Genomic DNA, 22,587 nt, shown 5'->3' on the forward strand with positions numbered 1-22,587 from the left:
ATATATATTATATATTATATAATATATAATATATATAATTCCTCAGTTTATATATAAAATATATTACATATAATATCTATTATATGTAATATATATTATATCTATTATATGTAATATAATATCTATTATATGTAATATATATATTATAAATAAATAAATATATATATATATATATATATAAACTGAGGAATTGGCTCATGTGATAAGGGAGGCTGAGAAATATCACGGTCTATGATATGCTGCCTGCAAGCTAGAGACCCAGGAAAGCCAGTGCTGCATTCCAGCTCAAATCAGAAGGCCTGAGGACCAGGGGAAGCAATAGTGCAAATCCCAATTCAAAGGAAAGAGACCAATTTTCTAGTTTAAGCAAGAGGCAGGAAGAAAATATCATGAATTCATCCTTTCTCTGCCTTTTCTTCTACCCAGGCCCTGGGTGAATTGGATGAGGCCACCCGCAATGGAGACCGTGATGTGCTTTACTGAGTCCACCAATTGAAATTCTCGTCTCATCCAGAAACACCCTCACAGACATGGGAAGAAATAATGTTTAATGTGGGCACCCTCTGGCACAATGAAATTGACAGATAAACTTAAATGTCACAAATCCAGCCCTTGTCAACTTGGCAACCATAAATATCTCCTTAAATTATACTTAATCTTCACATGAAGACAATAAAAAGGTCATAATTTCTCCTAATATTTTGTTCCATGTACAACAGAAAATGCACTGTCTTCCCCAGAAGATGTTATGAAGAACTTGAGTGATGTTTACTGCTCTCCTTGATATTCTGTACCTAATTTCTATGATGTAAAATTAACAGTATTTAAATACTGACGTAAAGTCAATATACCTAATACTGGATGATAACATAAGTAAAGGAATAAGAGAGAAAACACACACACACACACACACAATCATTTCCAGAAAAATAAGGAAGAAGTACTCATGACAACTACATATCATTCACCCCATCCATCACAGTAACTCCCTTGTTTGATGCAGAGGTTGCAGTGAGCCAAGATCATGCCACAGCACTCCAGCCTGGATGACAGAGCCAGACTCTATCTCATAAACAGAAACAACAACAACAACAAAATACCTCCCTTGTTTGCCTGTTGATTCAGAGGCATGAAGAGCCCAGATGGTCGGGAGACAGTCTTCACTTCTAGTTTAATAGAATCACTGCTCTGTCTCCTGATGGAAATATTTCTTTCTCTAGAAACAAGACCTCTAGGCCAGCAGACCATAATAGCATGGGAACAGGAAGCAAACATTTTGTTCATGGGTACTAGAGATAATTCTGGGTAAAGCCACTCCCATTTTCACTCCCTGATTTCTGGACAAATGAATCTTGGCTATGGGAGAAACAGTAACATATACTGGAAACTAATTCAGAGCATATAAAGCCTTCTAGAGAACTTCCACCAGCCCTGCAAAGTATTGTCACCCAGCTGGCACTGTAACTGAATCTTCAAGAGGCCATTGCACTGTTCTATCAGGTTGGTAAAGAATATGGTAAGGTCAGTGAATTCTGTGAGCATTCATTGATACACTCTTTTGCTGTGGTGTGAGTTCTCTGGCAGAAGCCATATTGTGTGGAGTACCCTAATCTTGCATGAGGCATTCTGTGAGTCCACAGATGGTAGTTTTAACAGAAGCAATGCATTCAGGGAAGGCAAATCTGCATCCAGAGTAAGTGTTTATGCCAGTAAGGACAAAGCATTGCACATTCCATGATGGAAGAAGCTCGTTGTATCCAATCTGCCTCCAGGGAGCTGGCTGATTGCCCCTGGGAATAATGCCTTTTCAGGGGCTCAGTGTTTGTCTCTGCTGCTGGAAGACTGGACACTCAGCAGTAGCTTTAGCCAGGTCGGCTTTGGTGAGTGGAAGACCATGTTGCTGAGCCCATGAAAAACCTTCATCCCTGCCACAATGGCCGCATTGTTCATCAGCCCACTGTGCAATGCCTGGGTGGCTATGGAAGGAGGCTGGCTGGTATCCCCAGAACTGGGCATCCTAGTCACTTGATTGTTAAAAATCCACCTCTGCTAAAGTCACTACGTGGGACACAAATATCTATGTGTTTTCTGTCTAGTCAGTTTTTTTGTCCATCCACATATCTCTCCCCCAAATTTCCTTGTCAACAATTTTCTGATCATGCTCCTTCCAAGTCTCTGACTACCCAGCCAAATGATTGGCCTCAGGCCACCGACTGGTAATTATCCACATTTGGCCATTTCTCCTTCCAAGTAAAGTGAACACTCAGCTGTGCTCCTTGTATTTTTGCATACAGGGAGTATTTTTCTTTATCCATGTTATTTAGGGATGTCCCAGCAAGCGGCTGTGGTGTTGCAGCTGTCCGTTTTCGGCTGGGGAACTGCATATCATGCAGTGCCATCTGGAAGCCAGTCCCAAGTCTTTTCTTTCTCTGTAAACTGATCATAGGGAGGTCCCCAGGAAGCCGTGGGTGTAGGCTGGGAGACAGAGGCAGTACAGCAGGGGAAAAGGAGTTATGGGCATTTGGGCCACTTCTTTATGTAATTTCTTTGAGTTTCTAAGGCCTGCTTGGACCCAATCACATACATACCACTTCCATTTAATAGTGGAGTGCTGCTGTGCATACCCAACTTTATGGCTTAATGTGTCAGATAATATCCAGTTGTTAATGGATGATTTTGTGGCACATGGTTAAGTACCAATCTCCATTAAGACTCAGAAGCAGGTCAAGAGACATTTCTCAATAGGAGAGTAGTTATCGTCATGGCTTTACTAAAAAATCCTAATCCTAAAATCTGTTTTGTAGTATGATCACAGCTCACTGCAACCTCGAAAATTCTGGGCTTTAGTCATCCTCTCACCTCAGCCTCCCAAGTAGCAAGGGCTACAGGTGCACGCCACCATGCCCAGCTAATTTTGTAAATCTTTTGTAGATACGGGGTCTTCCTGTTTTGCTCAGTCTAGTCTCACACTCCTGGCTTCAAATTATCTTCCACTCCTGGCCTCCCAAGTCTCTGGGATTAGCAGTATAAGCCACCACATCCAGCCTCTGTGTCAGCACTTTTTCTAATTCTGCAATCTGTAACATTAAATGCAGAATCCCTACCTATTGAGCCTCCTTTCAATAAATCAACCTGATTCAACTCTGTACTCCTTCCACCATGATCCTATACCCTTCTCGTTGGTTCCCAAACATATTTCCTGGATTTCTGTCTGTATAAACTAGAAAACTCAAGCAATTCTTTTGTAGTGTAACACACCTCTTTATGTGTCACACATTGTATCTCATCTTAAGAGGCCTGCTGAGACTTGAGTCTAGTTATAGATGGAAATGCAAAAGGGAGTGGTTGGGGTGGGACCTGAAGAGAATCAGCATTGTCTTGCATGGCAACTTCCTTAGGCAATGCAGGGTTAATCCCTCAGATGGAAACAGAATGTCTGATACCATTCTGGATGTAAAAGCTGGTATCACTGGAGGTAGGGAGGCCTGGCAAAGAAGACTCATTAGAATTTAAGAGTTCAACAATTCCCAACTTTATCAAGGTCTTCCCACATTTTCTTAGTCCAATTGTCAAGATCCTGTGTGTGTGTGTGTGTGTGTGTGTGTGTGTTTATGTGTATGTTTTCCTAATCAACATAAAGGGTGCTCACTTTAACAGTAGGCACCCTCCAAAGCTAGAAGTTCAACCTGCATTTTAATTCAGCCAATCACAGATGAAATTTGGTGTTTAATTTTCAGCCATTTGAGTCTTGTGCTACAGGAAATAAAGGTCTCTTTTAGGACACACATAGAAGAGCTTAGGTTATTTATATGGTGGGAAATCACACGGGTTATTTAAGCTGGGAAATCAAATCCCTGAGTTGATCCTTTTCTTGCACTATTCTGTACAGGGTCATTAATAGCAACCAGCCAATGTTATTACATTCATTAATTTTCCAAAAATGTTGAAGACGTCATATACAGAGGCGGCCAACTCCTTATTTCATATAAGCATTTGACTAGGAGTAACATATGCAGATATTTTTTGTCTCTATCTTGAAATCGAATCAGATTAAAGAACCCATTTCAGAAACCCAGGAACAAATTCAGAAAACTCATCTTTGAACTTCTATTCTTCTAAAACCTGTCTCAGTGCCAAAATTTGCATTAGTCAGTATTCTCCAGAAAAACAGGGCCAATAGGATATCTATAAATCCATATATCTAGACATATTTTTATATGTGTAATATTTACACGGAAGGAGAGAGAGAGAGTGAGATTGAGAGAGAGATGAGAAGTTGGCCCACATGATTATAGAGGCTGAGACATCCCACCATTTACTGTCTTCAAACTGGAGAATCAGGAAAGCCAATGGCATAATTCTAGTCTGAGTTTGAGCACCTGAAAACCAGAGGAGATGGCAGTGTAAATCCCAGTTCAGGGGAAAGGCCATCATTTCACCTTAAGCAGGAAGGCGGAAAAAAAAAGGGGCAAGTTTGCCCTTCCTGTCTTTTAATCTATTCAGGCTTTCAACATGCTGGCTGATACCCACCCATATTGAGGAGGGCTATCTACTTTAGTGAGTTCACCAATTCAAACGATGAATTCATTTGAAAACACTCTCACAGACACAGGAAAAATAATGTTTAATCTGGGTACCCTGGGGTGCAGTCAAGTTGACACATAAAATCAGCTATCACTCATGCCTGTAATCCCAGCACTTTGGGAGGCCAAGGCGGGTGGATCACGAGGTCAGGAGATCGAGACCATCCTGGCTAACATGGTGAAACCCTGACTCTACTAAAAATAAATAAATAAATAAATAAAAAATTAGCCGGGCGTGGTGGCGCGTGCCTGTAGTCCCAGCTTCTCAGGAGGCTGAGGCAGGAGAATGGCGTGAACCCAGGAGGTGGAGCTTGCAGTGAGCTGAGATAGCGCCTCTGCACTCCAGCCTGGGCAACAGAGCGAGAGTGTGTCTCAAAAAAAAAAAAAAATCAGCTATCATTCACCTGTGTAAGTCAAATAAGAATACGGACACAAGTCAGTCTAGTGAGTCCGCACTGCCGGGAGATCAACAACCTTGGGAGATCAGTAACCTCCCCTGGCCGACAAGGAGTCCCAGGCTTCCCATTTTCCCAGATCCTCACTCAAGGATTACATAGATTCAGATGACAAAGTGAATGAGTGAGACTCGCATCAGACCCCGAGAATATGAATGTGGGTTCCTCATCCTCATCTGAACCAGGAAGTACTTTATCAATTCAGCCTTATAAACTCAGTATATGGCTGTGGAGGGCCAAACAATACAAAACATGTAGCCATAAATACGGCCCTCCCTTATCATGCTCCACCTCTCCAGATTAACACAGTCTGATTTGAGTGCTTTCCTGAACCCAGGGCTGCTGAACAGAACAAAGGCCAGTTACCCAGAGGTCCCGGAGTATCATGCTATCCAGCCTTAGCACAGCTGTAAGATTTAACCTGCACTATTGAAACAAATTAAATAGCACAAGGGACAATTTCAGGGCATTGTTGGAGTGACAATGATGGCATAAACATTCTTAAACTCACTTCTTTAGAGATAAACTGTAAATTAGAGCTAATTCCAAGAACTGTGACATAATTCCACATTGAGAATTAGAGCAAATGATGTATAGCTCCCTTCTAATAAAATATTTCTGAAAAATAAATAACAAAGTCAGCAGACATTCTAAGTGTATATAGGAACCACAAAATACAATACTTGCTTATAACAACATCAGCTATTAAAGAGATTAAACAATACAAATCCTTGGACTCATATATATTTGTTCATATTAAATTCTGCATTTCTAAAGAAAAATATAAATTTATTGGGCAAAACAAAAACAAAGCAAAATTTGAAAACAACAACAAATTTCCAAAACTATGGAAGAAATTTAAAAAGAGTTTAATTCCCAATCACACAGTTATCATTGTGAAAATGAGACTCGCACTACCTCAGGGCCTCTGAAAATGTAGTCAGTAGACCACAAAACATGGACAGAAATTGAGAATGAGCATGTGGAAACTTTCAATGCAATTTGACCTTTTGATGACCTCTGAGCATGTGATTTCGTACATTACCAACATATTAGGCTGTAAAGAATTGGAAAAAAAAATGCCTTATCACAGATATTTTGAGAAACACCGCTCAAGATTACTTCTTCCAAAGACATTTGTTCTCATGTACTTAGAAAAATCTTTCTTTTGTTGGAAACTCCCACAATGATCATGAGTATCTACACATTACCTCTCTGAAGATTTTATACATCTGAAGATATTGATATGGGAATCATCAAGAGGATGATCTTTGTCAGCTTATCATCCTTCTAGGCACAAATCATAAAATTTAAACAAGAAAGGAAATTGTCTCCCATACCAAGACTTTCGAAAGTGGGGAAGTATGAGCAGTTAAATCAGGGGCACCAAGAAGATTCTTTTTTCCATTTACTGTGACATCCACAAGAATCCAGTTCTTGAGATGGTTGTAGCTCAGTCATCATTTGCTCACACAGAAGTAGGAAAGTCTCTTTCCATATGACCTTTTTAAGGAAAAAAAAAAAAACCTAATCAGGAAATATTTAAGCAAACTTCCCTCATTTTGCATTGCCAGAATTGGGTTATGTGTCCATAACCAAGGCAATTGGTGCCAAGAAGACTGGAATTATCGTGTTTGTTTTATGCTAATAAAAATTCACCCACCTTTTGGTTTGGAGAAAGGCCATCCATTCATGAAAGAAGCTAAAATCTATTTTTTGAAAAAGAAAAGTGCTTAAGGTAAAAGGAGGAATGGCAGTGAGGCAGACAATCAATATATCTCCCAGAAAGGCATTTAAATATTGACCATAGACAATATTTCTTCAGGGAGTATGTGATAACAACTGAAGAGGGTCCAAGAACAAGTCCTGAGAATATTGAATATGTTGATATTGGGAGAAGAGAAAGATCCAGCAATACAAAATGAAAAGCCACCTCCCCAGGGGCACTCGTGTTATGGAAATAGCAGAAGAATTTGTTTAAATAGTTAACTGTGACAAAAGATAATAAGAAATCAAATAGAATGATTATTGACCTTCTAAACATTATATTTAGTGAGAGAAAGTCCCTAGGGATTTTAGGATAACAAGTCCGTGGAATGATGGGCACAAACCCAAAATGGAGTGATAAGATTTGTGAATACAAAGGGAAAAAAAAGAAACCAAAAGGTATTCAATACACAGAGAAAACCTGCTGGGAACTTGTGGTAGGCAGAATATGGGCCCCTTAAGCATGACCATGATGTTTCAATTGTTATAATCTGTAAATATGTTACCCTACATGGTAAAAGGGTGGTTGCAGTTAATAATTTAGTATCTTGAGACAGAAAGATAATCCTATATTATTTCAGTGGTCTCAATATAATTGTAAGTGTTCTTTAAAAAAAATTTTTTTTGATGAGTTTGGGTATGTACATACACCCAGGAAACCATCATCACAATCAAGGTAATAAAATATGCATGACTTCCAAAAGTTTTATTCCTCTTTTTCCTTCTTTCCTTCCTTCCTTTTTCTTTTCCTTCCTTCCTTCCTTCCTTCCCCTTTCCCTTCCTTTCCTTCCCTTTCCCTTTATCCTTTTTTCCTTTCCCCTTCCCCTCCCTTCCCTTCCCTTCCTTCCCCTTCCCCCTCCCTTCTCTTTCCCTTTCCCTTTGACTTCCTTTTCCCTTCCTTTCCTTTCCTCTCCTTTCCCTTCCTCTCCTCTCTTTTCCTTTCCTTTCTCTTTCTCTCTCTACCTCCTTTCCTTCCTTCCTTTCTTGTAATAGGAACAACATAAGAAAAATCACCAGAGTTCTCAAAAGAGTGAGGCAGGAGTGAAAGTCAGAGAGTTTTGCCAACGGCACACTGCTGACTTGAAGATGAAGGCATGGATACCTAGCCGAGCAATGCTTGGCAGCCTCTAAAAGATGAAAAGGCAAGGAAACAGATTCTCCCCTAAAGCTTCTAGAAGGAATCAGCCCTGTAGAAACTTAATTTCAGCTCAGTGAAGCTCATTTCAGACTCCTGACTTCAGAGGTGTAGCAAAAAAAAATCTGTTGTTGTAAACCATCAAGTGTGTCATAACTTGTTACAGTAGCAACAGGAGACTAATCCAAAATGCTTTAATTGTGAAGAGAGATTTTTCTGATGAAGACCTGATTTCAAAGAATATGGTCTATTTCTCCAAAGGCACCGGCCAAAACTCTTCAAGCAATAACAACAACAGCAACAGAGTAGACCATTATGCCAATATGGAATAACATCTGATAGATTTGTATGGATCATTTAAATATTTATAAAATAAAATATGTATGTTATGAATTTAAATAGATGCATACTTATGACAGAAAATATATTTATAAACTTATATTTTACTTTTATAAATATACCCTGACATGAAAATGAGTCAAGTACAAAATTCGTATATACATAAAAGACTCCTAGACATACCCACTTTGAATGTTTAATTGTGTCTCAAAATTAGTATGTTAAATTGAAATTGCAATCCTTCCCCTTACATAGTCTGACCTATCTTCTCTATCTTAAATGTCACCGGTATTGTCCCCTAGTAAGCTTGACCAAAACCCTAGAAAATTATCTTTGATTTCCTCTTATTCTTTCCCACTTCACAGTCAAATGTCACCAAATTCTACCAGATAGGTTTCCAAATATATGCCAGATATGACCGCTCCTTCTACCTCCAAACTACCACCATAGTAGAAGTTAAGATAATTCACTACCTGCACTATTATTATTCTCTCACCATTATTGTTTCTCTCCTTGGCCCATACATTTCAGTTTTACAGTAGTTGGAATATAGACTGCTGTTTTTAAATTTGAATATTACTATTCTGGTTAAAACCCTCTGATGTCTTATGTTAGAATAAAAGATAAATTTACCACCATGGCTTTCACTCAAAATTGTAATGTTTGAATAATGAATTTTTTATCTCTCCCACTAGAATTGAGCTCTCTGAGGGAAGAAATATTGTATCTTTGATTTTTTTCATTATTTTCTCAATAGCACTTAGTATAAGACAAGTATATAGAGATTTCAATAAATAATAGTAATTAATAAACATTTGTTGAATGTTGAATATACTGTTAAGAGGTGAAATGAAAGTGCAGAAAATGTGCATAACTTGGGTTCAATAAACTGTTTATCTGTATATGCACACACACATAGATTTTGAGTTATTAAAATAAATACATGCTTAAAATTTATTTACTAATACCTTTGCTAAAATTTTAATCCTATGAAAGTAGGGATATATTTCTGTTTTGTCTGATATAGATCAAATTCTAAAAATAAATCTAGAACCTAGTGGATGCTCAATAATAATTTTGGCAAATGAATAAATGAATGAATGAATATATGTAAACACACCCACATTTTTTGTACATAGACATTGTATGAGTACATCTTGCTGCTATAACTAATTAACAAAACCTTAGTGGCTTAAAACAACACAAATTTATGTTGTTATCATGGAGATCAAAAGTCAATAATTGGTTCCACTGGGCTAAAATCAAGGAGTTGGTCAGGCTCCATCTTTTCTGGAAGCTCCAGGGAAGAATAATTACCTTTTCCAGCTTCTAGATGCCACCTATATTCCTTGGCTGGTGGCCACTGCCTTTGCCATCAAAGCAGCATCATAACATCTTACAGTTCTCTTTTTTTTTTTTTTTTTCGAGATGGAGTCTCACTCTGTCACCAGGCTGGAGTGCAGTGGCACGATCTCAGCTCACTCCCTCCTCTTCCTCCCGGGTTCAAGCGATTCTCCTGCCTCAGCCTCCCGAGTAACTGAGACTACAGGCACAGGCCACCACGCCCAGCTAATTTTTGTATTTTTAGTAGAGATAGGGTTTCACCACATTGTGGGGATGGTCTGGATCTCTTGACCTCACGAAACGCCCACCTGGGCCTCCCAAAGTGCTGGGATGACAGGCATGAGCCACCGCACCCAGCCCTTATAGTTGTCTTGACTTTGACCACTGTGCCTCCCTTTTCTCCATGTAATGTAATTGTCCCTTCAAATAAAATATGCCCACCTGGAAAGTCCAAGATAATCTCTTTAGTTTAAAGTCAACTGATTAGCAATCTGAATTTCATCTCTAATCTTAATTGCCCCTTTCCAGGTAACATAATGTATTTATAGGTTCTGGACATTAGCACATGCACATTTTGGGAAGAATGTTAATCTGTGCACCGTAGACATTTTCTAAAAACATAAACTGAAAGTTACCTACAGAGTTTGACTATGGGAAAAGTGGTGAATATCCACACTGGAAGGGAATTTAGTTAACGGTACAGACCACTGACTTCAAAACATGGTGCCTAGAGCAGCAATAGCATTATCAGCAGAGAACTTCGGAAAAGTGCAAATTCTTACACCCTACCCATACCTACTGAATTAAAAACTCTTGCGTTTGGGCTCAGCAATCTGTTTTTTAAAAGCTCTCCAGATGATATAGATTCTTGCTAAAGTTTAAGAATCACTGGATCATACTACTCCATACCTGGTTTTTATACTAATGTTGTATCATTATTTACATTTAAATGAATGAAGTGTTTTAGTAAGGGATGGCATTCATTCAGTTTACACAAAATATGCTTTTTAAAGAAGTATGACATTTTTGTAGGGCCAAGTAACATTAATAGTATAAACAGGTATAAAAATATGCACACCCAATATTAGTAATCACAAAAGTTATTTCAAATAGATATAAATTGAGGTAATTTAAAATCACTGATCTTTATTTAGCCTTGGTAAAACTTGATTATTTATTTATAGTTTCAATAAGTTCATTTCTTTAGGTCTAAATTAATTATGCAATCTTAATTTCTATATTTGAAGATCTATGAAAAAATTTTAAGCATATTTAAAAAAATATAAGCAACATTGAAATTTTAATTATTCTTAACAAATGTAGCCTTCTCATTTTATATATTTATCTTAATTCTCATAAATTTACTAAGGAACATAACTACAAGGTTTTAATGCCTGAAATGCCTTAAAACTGAACATAAAATCCATAAATCCATTGCCTCTTCAGCTATGACTCTGGATCACGGCCACATTAACCATGGTAAGGCAAAAAGAAATGCTGTGGGTTCAGGAAAAACAGGAAATAGTTCAATGATTAGCTGTTGTCTCTTCCACCATCTACCAAATATCTGCTTTGGTAATCTTTTCACCTATTCAATTCAGTGACTTCTCCCAAGAGGATGTAACTTCAGGTCCAATACAAAAATGTCATCTAATCCTAAATTGAGAATCTATCACCAATGCCCACTTCTCTCCACTATGCCTGTTTATGCCTCTGTAGCATCTGAAGACCTAAGGAGAAAAATGTATCTACTCCACTGTCCGTTCTCACACTGCTATGAAGAAATACTCAAGACTGGGTAATTTATAAAGAAAAGAGGTTTAATTGACTCACAGTTCTGCATGGCTGGGCAGGCCTCAAGAAACTTACAATCATGGCAGAAGGCAAAGGGGAAGAAAGGCACTTTCTTCACAGGGCGGCAAGAAGGAGAAGTGTTGAGCAAAGGGGGAAAAGCCCCTTATAAAGCCATCAGATCTCATGAGAACTCATTCACTATCATGAGAACAGCATGGGGGTAACGGGCCCATGATTCAATTACCTCCCACTGGGTCCCTCCCATGACACATGAGGATTATGGGAACTACAATTCAAGATGAGATTTGGGTGGAGACACGGCCAAACCATATCACCCACCTCCACACCTGAACACAAACACACACACACACATTCTCTGTCTCTCTCTTTCACACTTTTCAATTATGAACAGAAACCAAATAGAAGAAGAAGAGGAAGGCAAAGGAAGAGGAGGAGGAAGAGAAAAGGATGAAAGGGAAAGGAGAAAGAGGAGGAGGTGGGGAGCAGGAGGAGAACTGGAATCACACAGTGCTCATCATGAATAGCAATGATGAAATCCTGCTGAGTGAGGATTGAGAGATCCTTCCACCAAGCAGGCATGGAGAGTTGTAGGGAGAGGATTGAGGGGATATGCTTCATGATTAGATCCTAATGCTCATTTCTGGGAAGAAAACTCTTGTTCATTGATTTCCAGGAATCCTGATTCAGCAACCTACAGTAGATTCTTATCTGATATTCCTCATGGCTATGCCTGAAGTAAGCTGCCCAGCTTACACTTCCTCCTTCTGCAAAAGTGTGGACACAAAAAATCTCCTGAACAGCAAAAGTCTTTGGGAAGTGATGTTTTATAGACAATAGAACTGCCTCAACTAAACAGCACTAATGTCTCACTTACACAATTCTTTCTTGCAATAATCATACCCAAAGTCTCGCCCTGACCCTGGCATATATATAATGCCTCAGTCTGCTTTATTTTATGCTTCCATGACCTAGGCTTATCTCTCAACTTAATGGTGTAAAACTTAGGGTCATTCGAAATAATAAGCTTATGTGTAATCCCATCTTTGTTGCAGGGCTGAATACTGTGATAGATTTAATAAAGTAAAACAAGGCGGGGAGCAGTGACGCACACCTGTAATCCCAGCACTTTAGAAGGCTGAGGCAGGCAGATCACCTGAGGTCAGGAGTTCAAGACCAGCCTGGCCAACATGGAGAAACCCTGTTTCTACTAAACATACAAAAAATTAGCCAGGCGCCTGTAATTCCAGCTACTCAGGAGGCTGAGGTCAGAGAATCACTTGATCCCGGAAGGCAGAGGTTGCAGTGAGCCGAGATCGCGCCACTTCACTCCAGCCTGGGTGAAAGAGCAAAACTCTGTCTCATAAATAAATAAATAAATAAATAAATAAATAAATAAATAAATAAATAACAAGATCACAATTCTTTACCTAAATCTTATTCACACACTTGGCAATATAACTTAGAATTTCCTCCCATTAAGAGATGTGCATTCCCTGGGATCTGAACTGGCCTTGTGAATTGCTTTGGCTGGTGGAAGGCAGTGGAAGAGTAAACATGTCAGTTCTGAGCTTAAGCCTTCAGAGGCTTTGTCTGTCTCTGTCTCTTCTGTTTTTCTCCCTCTCTATCTCTATCCATCTCTCCCCTTCTCTCTCCTTCAAAACCCTGTTGCCATCATGTATGAACAAGCTTGGGTTAATCTACTAGATATTTTAAAATACACGTTCCAGACTTGACCTTTGTCCCAACTGTTAGCAGGTCAACCACCAAAATACAGGGCCATTCTAGACTAGCCAAGCCCTGGCCAATGTGTCAGTCAACTTCAAATTCATAAGATAACCCTGCTGAGATAACCCACACCTTACCCAGATCAACAGGCTCACATAGTTGACCTACAGATTTATCAGCCATAAAAAGGGTATATTATTTTAAGTCACTACATTTTGCGGTGGCTTGTTAGGTAGTCACTAAGTAATTGATACAGTTCTTTAGTAGTGGGTGTATACCTTCAGGTTTCATATCAGATTTATTTCTTGTGCTTTGGACTCAAATTCTGGACTTTGGAATCTGCTTCACCAGAGTTCACCAGAAAAATAAAAAACCATTCCAGCTCTGGAATTTTTGAGCAGGAGGGATTTTCCATATTAATGAAAAGGTACTTATAAACGCATGAGTTTTCTGAAAGAAGCAAGTCAGAAAAGGATGTTTCAGTTTTACCAGTGGCTTTCTCTAGGAACCAGAGAAAACAACTTGTATTAATGACCATATTCTGAATATATGTATGTATACATGTACATACTATATATATTTTTTTATAAGCAATAACATGCCAAGCAAATGCATGTTGTAATAATGCTAAGGCAATAATATTACTAGAAAAGATATCAACTGGGAAATTCAGGCAAATAAACAAATGTAATATCTTTAGTAAGACAAACATTTTTGTTTCAATATGAATAAAATAAAAAAATTACAAATTTGTAAATATTTGATTACAATAAGTGTACTTGCAGTTGTAAAGGACTTAAAGGACACAGATACTAAATTCATGTATCTAGTGTCAAATATGAGTAAGTTACATGCTCTGAGTACTATCTTGCATTGTGATTTGTTAAAAAGTGGAAACAGAAGCAACTAACTTTCAATAGTGACAGTAAAATAGTAATGTCTATCATTTTTATTAAATTGACAGGTGTTTTATTGCAATGACTAAATCAGTTGGCTATTTCGGCATCAGTTATAAACAGACTGAAATGATGTTTACATTCAATCAGAGGAAATTTTCAGTGCAATTCTGTGAGTAAAAGTTATTACAATTTTATTAAAGATGACATTATGATAAGAGTTTAGGCAATTTAGCCAAGGTCAAGATATGAAAGAAAAAATACATAGACATGATAAACAACTTTGGTATTTGCGGACTATTATTATTAAAATAGTTCTATAATTTTCACAAATGTAATCAGATGATATATCATTTTAGCTTATATCTTAATATGGAAATTAAGGAAATATTTATAATCTCTCTCTTCCTCTCCTTAAGGTCACTCTTCATGGATGTAGCTACATCCTTCTTATTGATATTACTTAAAGTACACCAACATCACTATTATCACAGTTATTTGTTACAAAATGACATTTTTCCCATTGTGGTCTTTTTAATGTGCTCTCATCTCAAAATTCTTTCAAAATTGAAATTTTGTAGTTAAATTTCAGTGACAAAATAAAAGTCAACGATGAACTAAAAGTAATCAAAAAGATTCACAAAATAATAATAGGTACATGCCACATATTATAATTTATAAATAAGTTGTACAGAAACCTATCTTTATTTTAAACTGCATGAAACATTCATCTCTGATTACTAAATACTATCACGGATATTTCTTATTTAGCATATTTGATATTGAACAGATTATAATAGGATTGTTTCAGTTTTGCTCATGTCAAGTATTAAACCTGAACCTTATCTCCTGATTCAGCTGGGGCATCCATAAATAATACTGATGAAGGTGTCATATTGCTAGAGGAAACCACATGCATGCAAATACTTGTCGATGAAATATGAGGTTAGAAAAAACTTGGTTTAATTAGCCAAGAACACAAATGCACATGTGAATCAAAGTAGAAACAAGGGCCATAACCAGTGCAGTGCATAAGGCCCTCCCTTGAACCTCAGTATCCCTAATATGAACATGTGTCTGCAAAAAGGAGGGTCTTGTTGGATGCCTAATCTTCTTTTCGACCACAAGCAGTATTTTCTGTCTCTCTCTCAATCTCTTCACGTATATATGTTTATATATATTATTATATATAATTTACATACAATTATATATAAATAAATGTAGTTATATAATTATATAATATATAATTTAAAACATAATCACATATAGTTTAAATATATAAATGTATTATTAAATTTTAAGTATAAATACGTATTCTATATAATTATAATTATGTATAAGTACAGATTTATATATTTATACTATATATCAATTTATAAATAATTTATATATGTAAATTTTATATATACTTTTTATTTATATAAATGTATATATAAATATGTACATAAATACTATAAATATAATCTATAAATTTTTATGTAAGTAAAAAATATATATATTTTTTGAGATGGAGTCTCTCTGCATCGCCCAGGCTGGAGTGCAGTGGCACGATCTCAGCTCACTACAACCTCAGCCTCCCGGGTTCAAGCGATTCTCTTGCCTCAGCCTCCCAAAAAAATATATAATTTTTTTTAGAGCTAGTGTCTCAATATGTTGGCCAGGCTGGAGTACAGTGTCCATTCACAAGGTATGACCATAGCTCACTATAGTCTTAAACACCTGGTTTCCAGCAATCCTTCCGCCTCACACTTCTGAGTAGCTAGGACTACAGGCATACACCGCTGCCCCCAGTGTTTAATTTTATTTTATACACTTTTTTGTGACAGGGTTCTACTCTGTCACCTAGGCTGCAGTGCAGTGGTGACATCATGGCTTACTGCAGTCTCAACTTCCCTGGGCACAGGAGATTCTCCCACCTCAGTCTCTTGAGTAGCTAAGACTATAGGTGTGCACCTCCACACCTGGCTAATTTTTTTACTCTTTGTAGAGATGGGGTTTTGTCATGTTGCCTAGGTTGATCTTGAACTCCTGGGCTTAAGCTATCCACCCACCTGGCACTCCCAAATTGCTAGGATTACAGGAATGAGCCACGACACCTGGTCTTAAAAATTCTTATAATACTTTTATGGAAACATAATCCCAAACCATGAAATTCACCACCCCAGCTCTATTCTCTCCCCCAACTACTAATCCTAGACAACCACTATTTTTCTATTTCTATATAATATATGTCTATTTTGGACATTTCATATACTGCATATAAAATCATATAATGTGTAGACTTTTATAAATGACTTCTTTTACTTAGCATAATGTTTTCAAGGTTCATCCATGTTCTAGTATGTATCATTACTTTATTTCATTTTACTGACTAATAATATTCCATTGTATATATACACAAATTTTATTTATTCACTCATCCATTGACAGATATTTGAGGAATTTCTAATTTTGGAGTATTTTGAATAAAACTTCTATGAACATTAGTGTACAAGTTTTTGTGTCGATGTATGCTTTTCTTTCCCTTGGGTGTATACCTGGGAGTGGAATTGGTAGATCATAGGGTAACTGTCTTAATCCATTTGTGTTTCTGTAAAGGAATACCTGAGGCTAGGTAATTTATGAAAAAAAAGTTTTATTTGGTTCATGATTCTGCAGGCTGGAAGATTGGGCATCTAGTGAGTGCCTCAGGCTGCTTCTACATGTTGCAGAAGGTGAAGGGGTGGGGCCAGAGTGCAGAGATCACGTAACAAGAGAAGAAGCAAGAGAGAGACTAGGGAGGTGCCAGGTTCTTTTTAACAATCAGCTCTTGCAGGAACTAATAAAGTGAGAATTCACTCACTACCAAGCCATTCCAGAGGTTATCCACCACCATGACCCAAACACCTCCAATTAGGCCCCACCCACAATACTGAGGATCAACTTTCAACCTGAGATTTGAAAGGGACCAACAAATCATATCTAAACTATAGCACTAACTCTTTCTTTAACTCTTTGATTAACTGTCCAACTATTTTCCAAAGTAGCTGCATCATTTGATATTTCTAACAGCAACGTATGAAAGTTAAAAGCTTTCTACACCCTCAACAATACTGGTTATTGTTTGTCTTTTTGATCATAGCCATCCTAGTAGGTGTAAAGTGGTACCTCACTGTGAAATTGTTTTGATCTCCCTAAATGTCAATGATATTCAGCACTATTTTGTGTGCCTGTTGACCACTTTTGTATCTTCTTTGGATAAATGTCTATCCAGATTATTTTTCCATTTTTTATTAGGTTGTATTTTTGTTATTGTGTTATGAGTTTTTTTGTATCCTCAAGATACAAATCATGTATTGGATATATAATTTGTAGATGTTTTTTCCCATTCTATAAGTTGTCTTTTAACTTTGTTGATAGTATCCTTTGAAGTACAAAAAAATATAATTTTTGTTATGTGTCTCTTTTACTTTTGATGTCAAACTATAACAGCTTTGCCAAACCTAAGGTCACAAATGTTACTCATATATTTTCCGCTAAGGGTTTTATAGTTTTAGATCTTACATTTAGGTCAGTGATCCACTATGAGGCAACTTTTGTAGATGGTGTGAGGTATGGGTCCAAGTTTATTTATTACATAGCTTATCTTGGTAATTTGTTTTTTTGTTTTTGTTTTTGTTTGAGACAGACTCACTCTGTTGCCAGGGCTGGAGTACAGGGGTGCAATTATAGCTCACTGCAGCCTTGATCTCCCAGGCTGAAGCAATCTTCTCACCTCAATCTCTCTAGTAGCTGATATTACAGGCGTGTGCCCCCATGACAGGCTAATTTTTTTTTTTTTTTTAGTAGAGACAAGGATTTTTTTGTTGTTGTTGCCTAGGCTGATCTCCTGAGCTCAAGCTATCCTTCCTCCTGGGCCTCCCAAAATGCTGGGATTACAGGCGTTAGCCATCGTGTCTGGCCTTAGTACCTTTTTAAAATAATCAACTAATCATAAACATGAGAGTTTATTACTTGACACCCAATTCTATCTCATGGATCTATATGTCTGTCCTTATGCAAATGCCATACTGTATTAATTACTGTAGTATTATAGAAAATTTTGAAATTAAGAAGCGTTAAGTACTCCAAATTTGTTATTTTTCAAGATTGCTTTGACTATTCTGAGTTTTTGTTTTCTCATATCAATTTTAGAATCATCTTCTCAATTTCTGAAAATAATCCTACTGGGATTAGGTTTATGATTGCATTGAATCTGTAGATCAGTTTGGGAAATAGTGCCATCTTAACAAAATAAAGTCTTTCAAACCATGAATAGAGAATACATTTTAATTCTTTTAGATTGACTGTAATTTATTTCAAAATGTTTTGTAAATTTTAGACTATAAATTTGATACTTCCCTTGTTAAATTTATTCCTATGATTTTTTTTCTTTAGATGCAATTGCAAGTAAATGACATTGCTATTATAACTTTATTTTGATATTGTTCACTGCTAATGTTTAGAAATGTCAAGGTTTTTTAATGTTGATCTGTGTTCTGCATACTTGGTGAACTCACTTATTGATACTAATCAGTTATTTTTGTTTTTAAGTTAATAGATTTTATTTTTAGAGCTGTTTTCTATTTATAGAAAAATTGAGCAGAAAGCACAAAGAGTCCTCACCCTCTTTCTCACCCACTCTGTTCCCCACCAATTGCTAATATCTTGTATTGGTGTGGTACATTTGTTACAATTGATGAACCAATATTGACATATTATTGTTAACTAAATTTCATGGTTTATATTAGCGTTCACTCTTTGTATTGTATAGTTCTAGGGATTTTGCCAAATGCATAATGGCTTGTATCCAACATTAGAATATCATACAGAATAGTACTACTGACCTAAAAATTTCCTGCGCACATCCACCTTCCCATCCACTCTTGTCAACCACTGATCTGTTTAATGTCTCTATAGTTTTGACTTTTCTAGAATGTCATATTGTTAGAAGCAAACATTATGTAGCCTCTTCATACTGGCTTGTTTTGCTTAGCAATCTGTATTTAAAGCTCCTCCACATATTTTCCTGGCTTGAAAACTCATTATTTTTTAACATCGAATAGATGTAGCACAGTTTATTCATTGACTCACTTGCTGAAGAACCTTTCCAAGTTTTGGAAATTATGACTAAAGCTGCTATACATATTCATGTGTTACTCTTTGTGTGGATGTGAGTTTTTAACTCATTTGGATAAATACCTAAAAGCACATTTCCTGAATCATATGTTAAGACTATATTTAGCTTTAAAAGAAACTGCCAAACTGTTTTCTAAAATGGCTGTATCGTTTTGCATTCTCACCAGGAATGAATGAGAGTCCCCATTGCTTCACATCCTTGCCAGAATTTGGCATTGTTAGCATTTTGAAATTTGTCTACTCTAATAGGTAGAAAAGTATTTTATTCTTGTTTTAATTTGTAATTCCCTGTGACATATGGTACTGAATATCTTTTTATATGCTTAGTTGCATCTGTGTATCTTCTCTGATGGGATGTCTGTTCAGATATTTTTCCCACTTTGTAATTGGGGTGTTTGTTTTCTTGTCGTTAAGTTTTAAAAGTGTTTCCTTTATACAATATATTGGACACAATCCTTTATCACATCTAGGTTTTGAAAAGACTTTTCCTAATCTGTGTCTTGCCTTTTCACTCTCTTAACTATGTCTTTCACAGAGCAGAAGACTTAAATTTTCATGAAGACCAACTTATCAATATTTTTTGTGATGGATTTTGCTATTGTTTTTATATATGAAATCTTTTTTTGCCACATTCAAGGTCACCAACCGACCTTTTCTCCTGTTATCTTCTAGAAGTTTTATAGTTTTGTATGTTACATTTAGGTTTATGATTACTTTTGATTTCATTTTTGTGAAATATCTAATGTCTATATCTAGAATCAATCTTTTTTTTTTTTTTTTTTTGAGATGGAGTCTCGCTCTGTTGCCTAGGCTGTAGTGCAGTGGCGTGATCTCGGCTCACTGCAAGCTCTGCCTCCCGGGTTCACACCATTCTCCTGCCTCAGCCTCTGGAGTAGCTGGGACTACAGGGACCCGCCACCAAGCCCGGCTAATTTTTTGTATTTTTAGTAAAGCCAGGGTTTCACCATGTTAGCCAGGAAGGTCTCGATCTCCTGACCTCGTGATCTGCCTTCCTCAACCTCCTAAAGTGCTAGGAGTACAGGCATGAGCCACGGTCCCCTGCCGAATCATTTTTTTTGCACATGGATGTACAGTCATTTCAGCATCATTGTTAAAAAGACTATTCTTTCTGCATTGAATTTCCTTTACTCTTTTGTCAAAGATCAATTGACTGTGTTTATTTGGGTCTATTTCCGTGCTCTTTATTCTGTTCCTCTGACTTACTTTTCTGTTCTTTCACCAATACCACACTGTCTTGATTATTATAGCTTTCTTGTAATACTTGAAGTTGGGTAATATCAGTCCTCCTACTTTATCTTCTTCAATGTTGTTTTGGCTTTCCTTGGTGTTTCCTTTCCACATAAGCTTTAGATTCACTTTGTTGATAACCAAAATTAATTTACTGAGATTTCAATAAGGATTAAATGGAGTCTATTGATTGAGAAAAACTGACGTCTTAATAATATTGAGCCTTCCTATGCATTAATGCCATTTCGTTTATTTAGACCTTTCTTGAATTCCCTCATTTGAGTTGTATAGGTTTTTCTAGTATATATATATATAGTGCATATTTTATTATATTCAGAACGAAGTATTTCACTTTTTGCTGCTACATTAAATGGTGGTGTGATTTTTATTATTTTCAAATTTCAGTTATTTATTCATGGTATATAGGAAAGTATTTTACTTTTATATATTAACCTTATATCCAGCAACTTTAATCTCTTATTCATTCTAGAAGGGTTTTGTTGTTGTTTTTTCTGTTGTTGTTGTTGTTGATTCTTTGGAATTTTCCACATAGACAATTAGTCATGTCATCTGTGAACAAAAACAATTTTACTTCATTTTTCCTCAGTCTATATACCTTGCATATTCTTCTCTTATTGCGTTAGCCAGGATTTTATTACAATATGTAATAAAAGTGGTAAGAGAAGGCATTCTTGGATTGTTCTTTGTCTTAGGGAGAAAGCACCTAGTTTCTCACCATTAAGTATAAAATCAGGTATAGATTATTTTAGTTGCTCTTTATCAAGTTAATAAAGTTGTTCTCTATTTCTGGGTTGCTGAGATTTTTTGCAGGGGGTGTTTTGTTTTGTTTTCTCATGAATATATGTTGGATTTTGTCAGAAGCTTTCGAAAAATCTATTAATAGGATCTTGTGAAATTTTCTTCTTTAGCCTTTTGACACGATAGACATTTATGACTTTTCTAATGTTGAAACAGCCTGGAATAAATTCCAGCTGCTCATGGTGTATAATTATTTTTCATACACTTTTGAATTTGCTTTACTGATATTTTATTGAGGAATTTTGCATCTGGATTTATGAGAGATGTAAGTCTTTAGATTTTCTTTTTGGTGATGTATTTGGTTTTGGCATTAGGATAATACAGCTGACTCTTGAACAACACAAGAGTTGAGGGTGCTGATCCTCAAATAGTCAAAGATTTTTGAATAACTTTGACTCACCAAAACTTAACTATGAATAGCCCACTGTTACTGATAACATAAACAGTCAATTAAAACATATTTTATATTCTATGTTATATGTATTATATACTGTCTTTTTACAATAAAGTAATCTAAGAAAAAGAAAAGATTATTCAGAAAATCCGAAGGAAGAGAAAATTTGTGACTTTTCATTAAGTGCAAGTGGATCATCATAGAGGTCTTTATCCTCACCATTTTCATGTTGAGCAGGTTGAAAAGGAGAAAAAAGAGTTATTGGTCTTACTGTCTCAGGGGTAGCAGAGGTGGGAGAAATGGAGGAGGTGGGAGAGGAGGCAGGAGAGGCTGGCACACTTGGTGTAACTTTATGGAAATACATCGTAATTTCTGTTTGACAGTTTTGCTTTTTGTTTTTCTAAAAATATTTTTGGCTGGATGCAGTGGTTCACGCCTGTAATCCCAGCAGTTTGGGAGGTGGAGGCGGGTGGATCATTTGAGGTCAGGAGTTCTAAACCAGCCTGGGCAACATGGTAAAACCCTATCTCTACTAAAAATACAAGAATTAGCCAGGCATGGTGGTGGGCACCTGTTATCCCAGCCACTTGGGAGACTGAGGCAGGACAATCACTTGAGGCGGGGAGGTGGAGGTTGCAGTGAGCTGAGATCACGCCACTGTACTCCAGCCTGGGTAACAGAGCAAGACTCGGAAAAAAAAAAAGGCACAAAACATTCTATATGGTGCCCATTCTTTTCCCCCCGTTTGCTTTAGTCTCAGCATCAGGGTCTAAGCTGTAAAAGAAGTTAAAAGCAGTCCTGAATAATCAGAACACTTCTGCCAGATTGTCTCACATCAGTTTGTTTTCTGGCCCTGCTTCTTCTATGTCGTCTTCCTCATTGTCTAGCATTGGTTTGGAAGTGCTCATCT

General features: G+C 36.8%; 1 protein-coding gene across 2 annotated transcripts in view; it reads left to right on the forward strand.

The window, feature by feature from the left end:
* Positions 1-558, forward strand: part of LOC131382992 (U3 small nucleolar RNA-associated protein 18 homolog) — a 175,650-nt gene extending 175,092 nt beyond the window's left edge. For both annotated transcript variants that reach the window (XR_009212635.1, XM_058435844.1), the window contains one exon: positions 427-558. The gene's annotated coding sequence lies outside the window, so the exon portion shown is untranslated. The remainder of the gene's footprint in view (positions 1-426) is intronic.
* The last annotated feature ends 22,029 nt before the right edge of the window (positions 559-22,587 follow it).

Source organism: Hylobates moloch, unplaced genomic scaffold, assembly GCF_009828535.3.
Source record: "Hylobates moloch isolate HMO894 unplaced genomic scaffold, HMol_V3 SCAFFOLD_3, whole genome shotgun sequence".
Lineage (NCBI taxonomy): Eukaryota > Metazoa > Chordata > Mammalia > Primates > Hylobatidae > Hylobates > Hylobates moloch.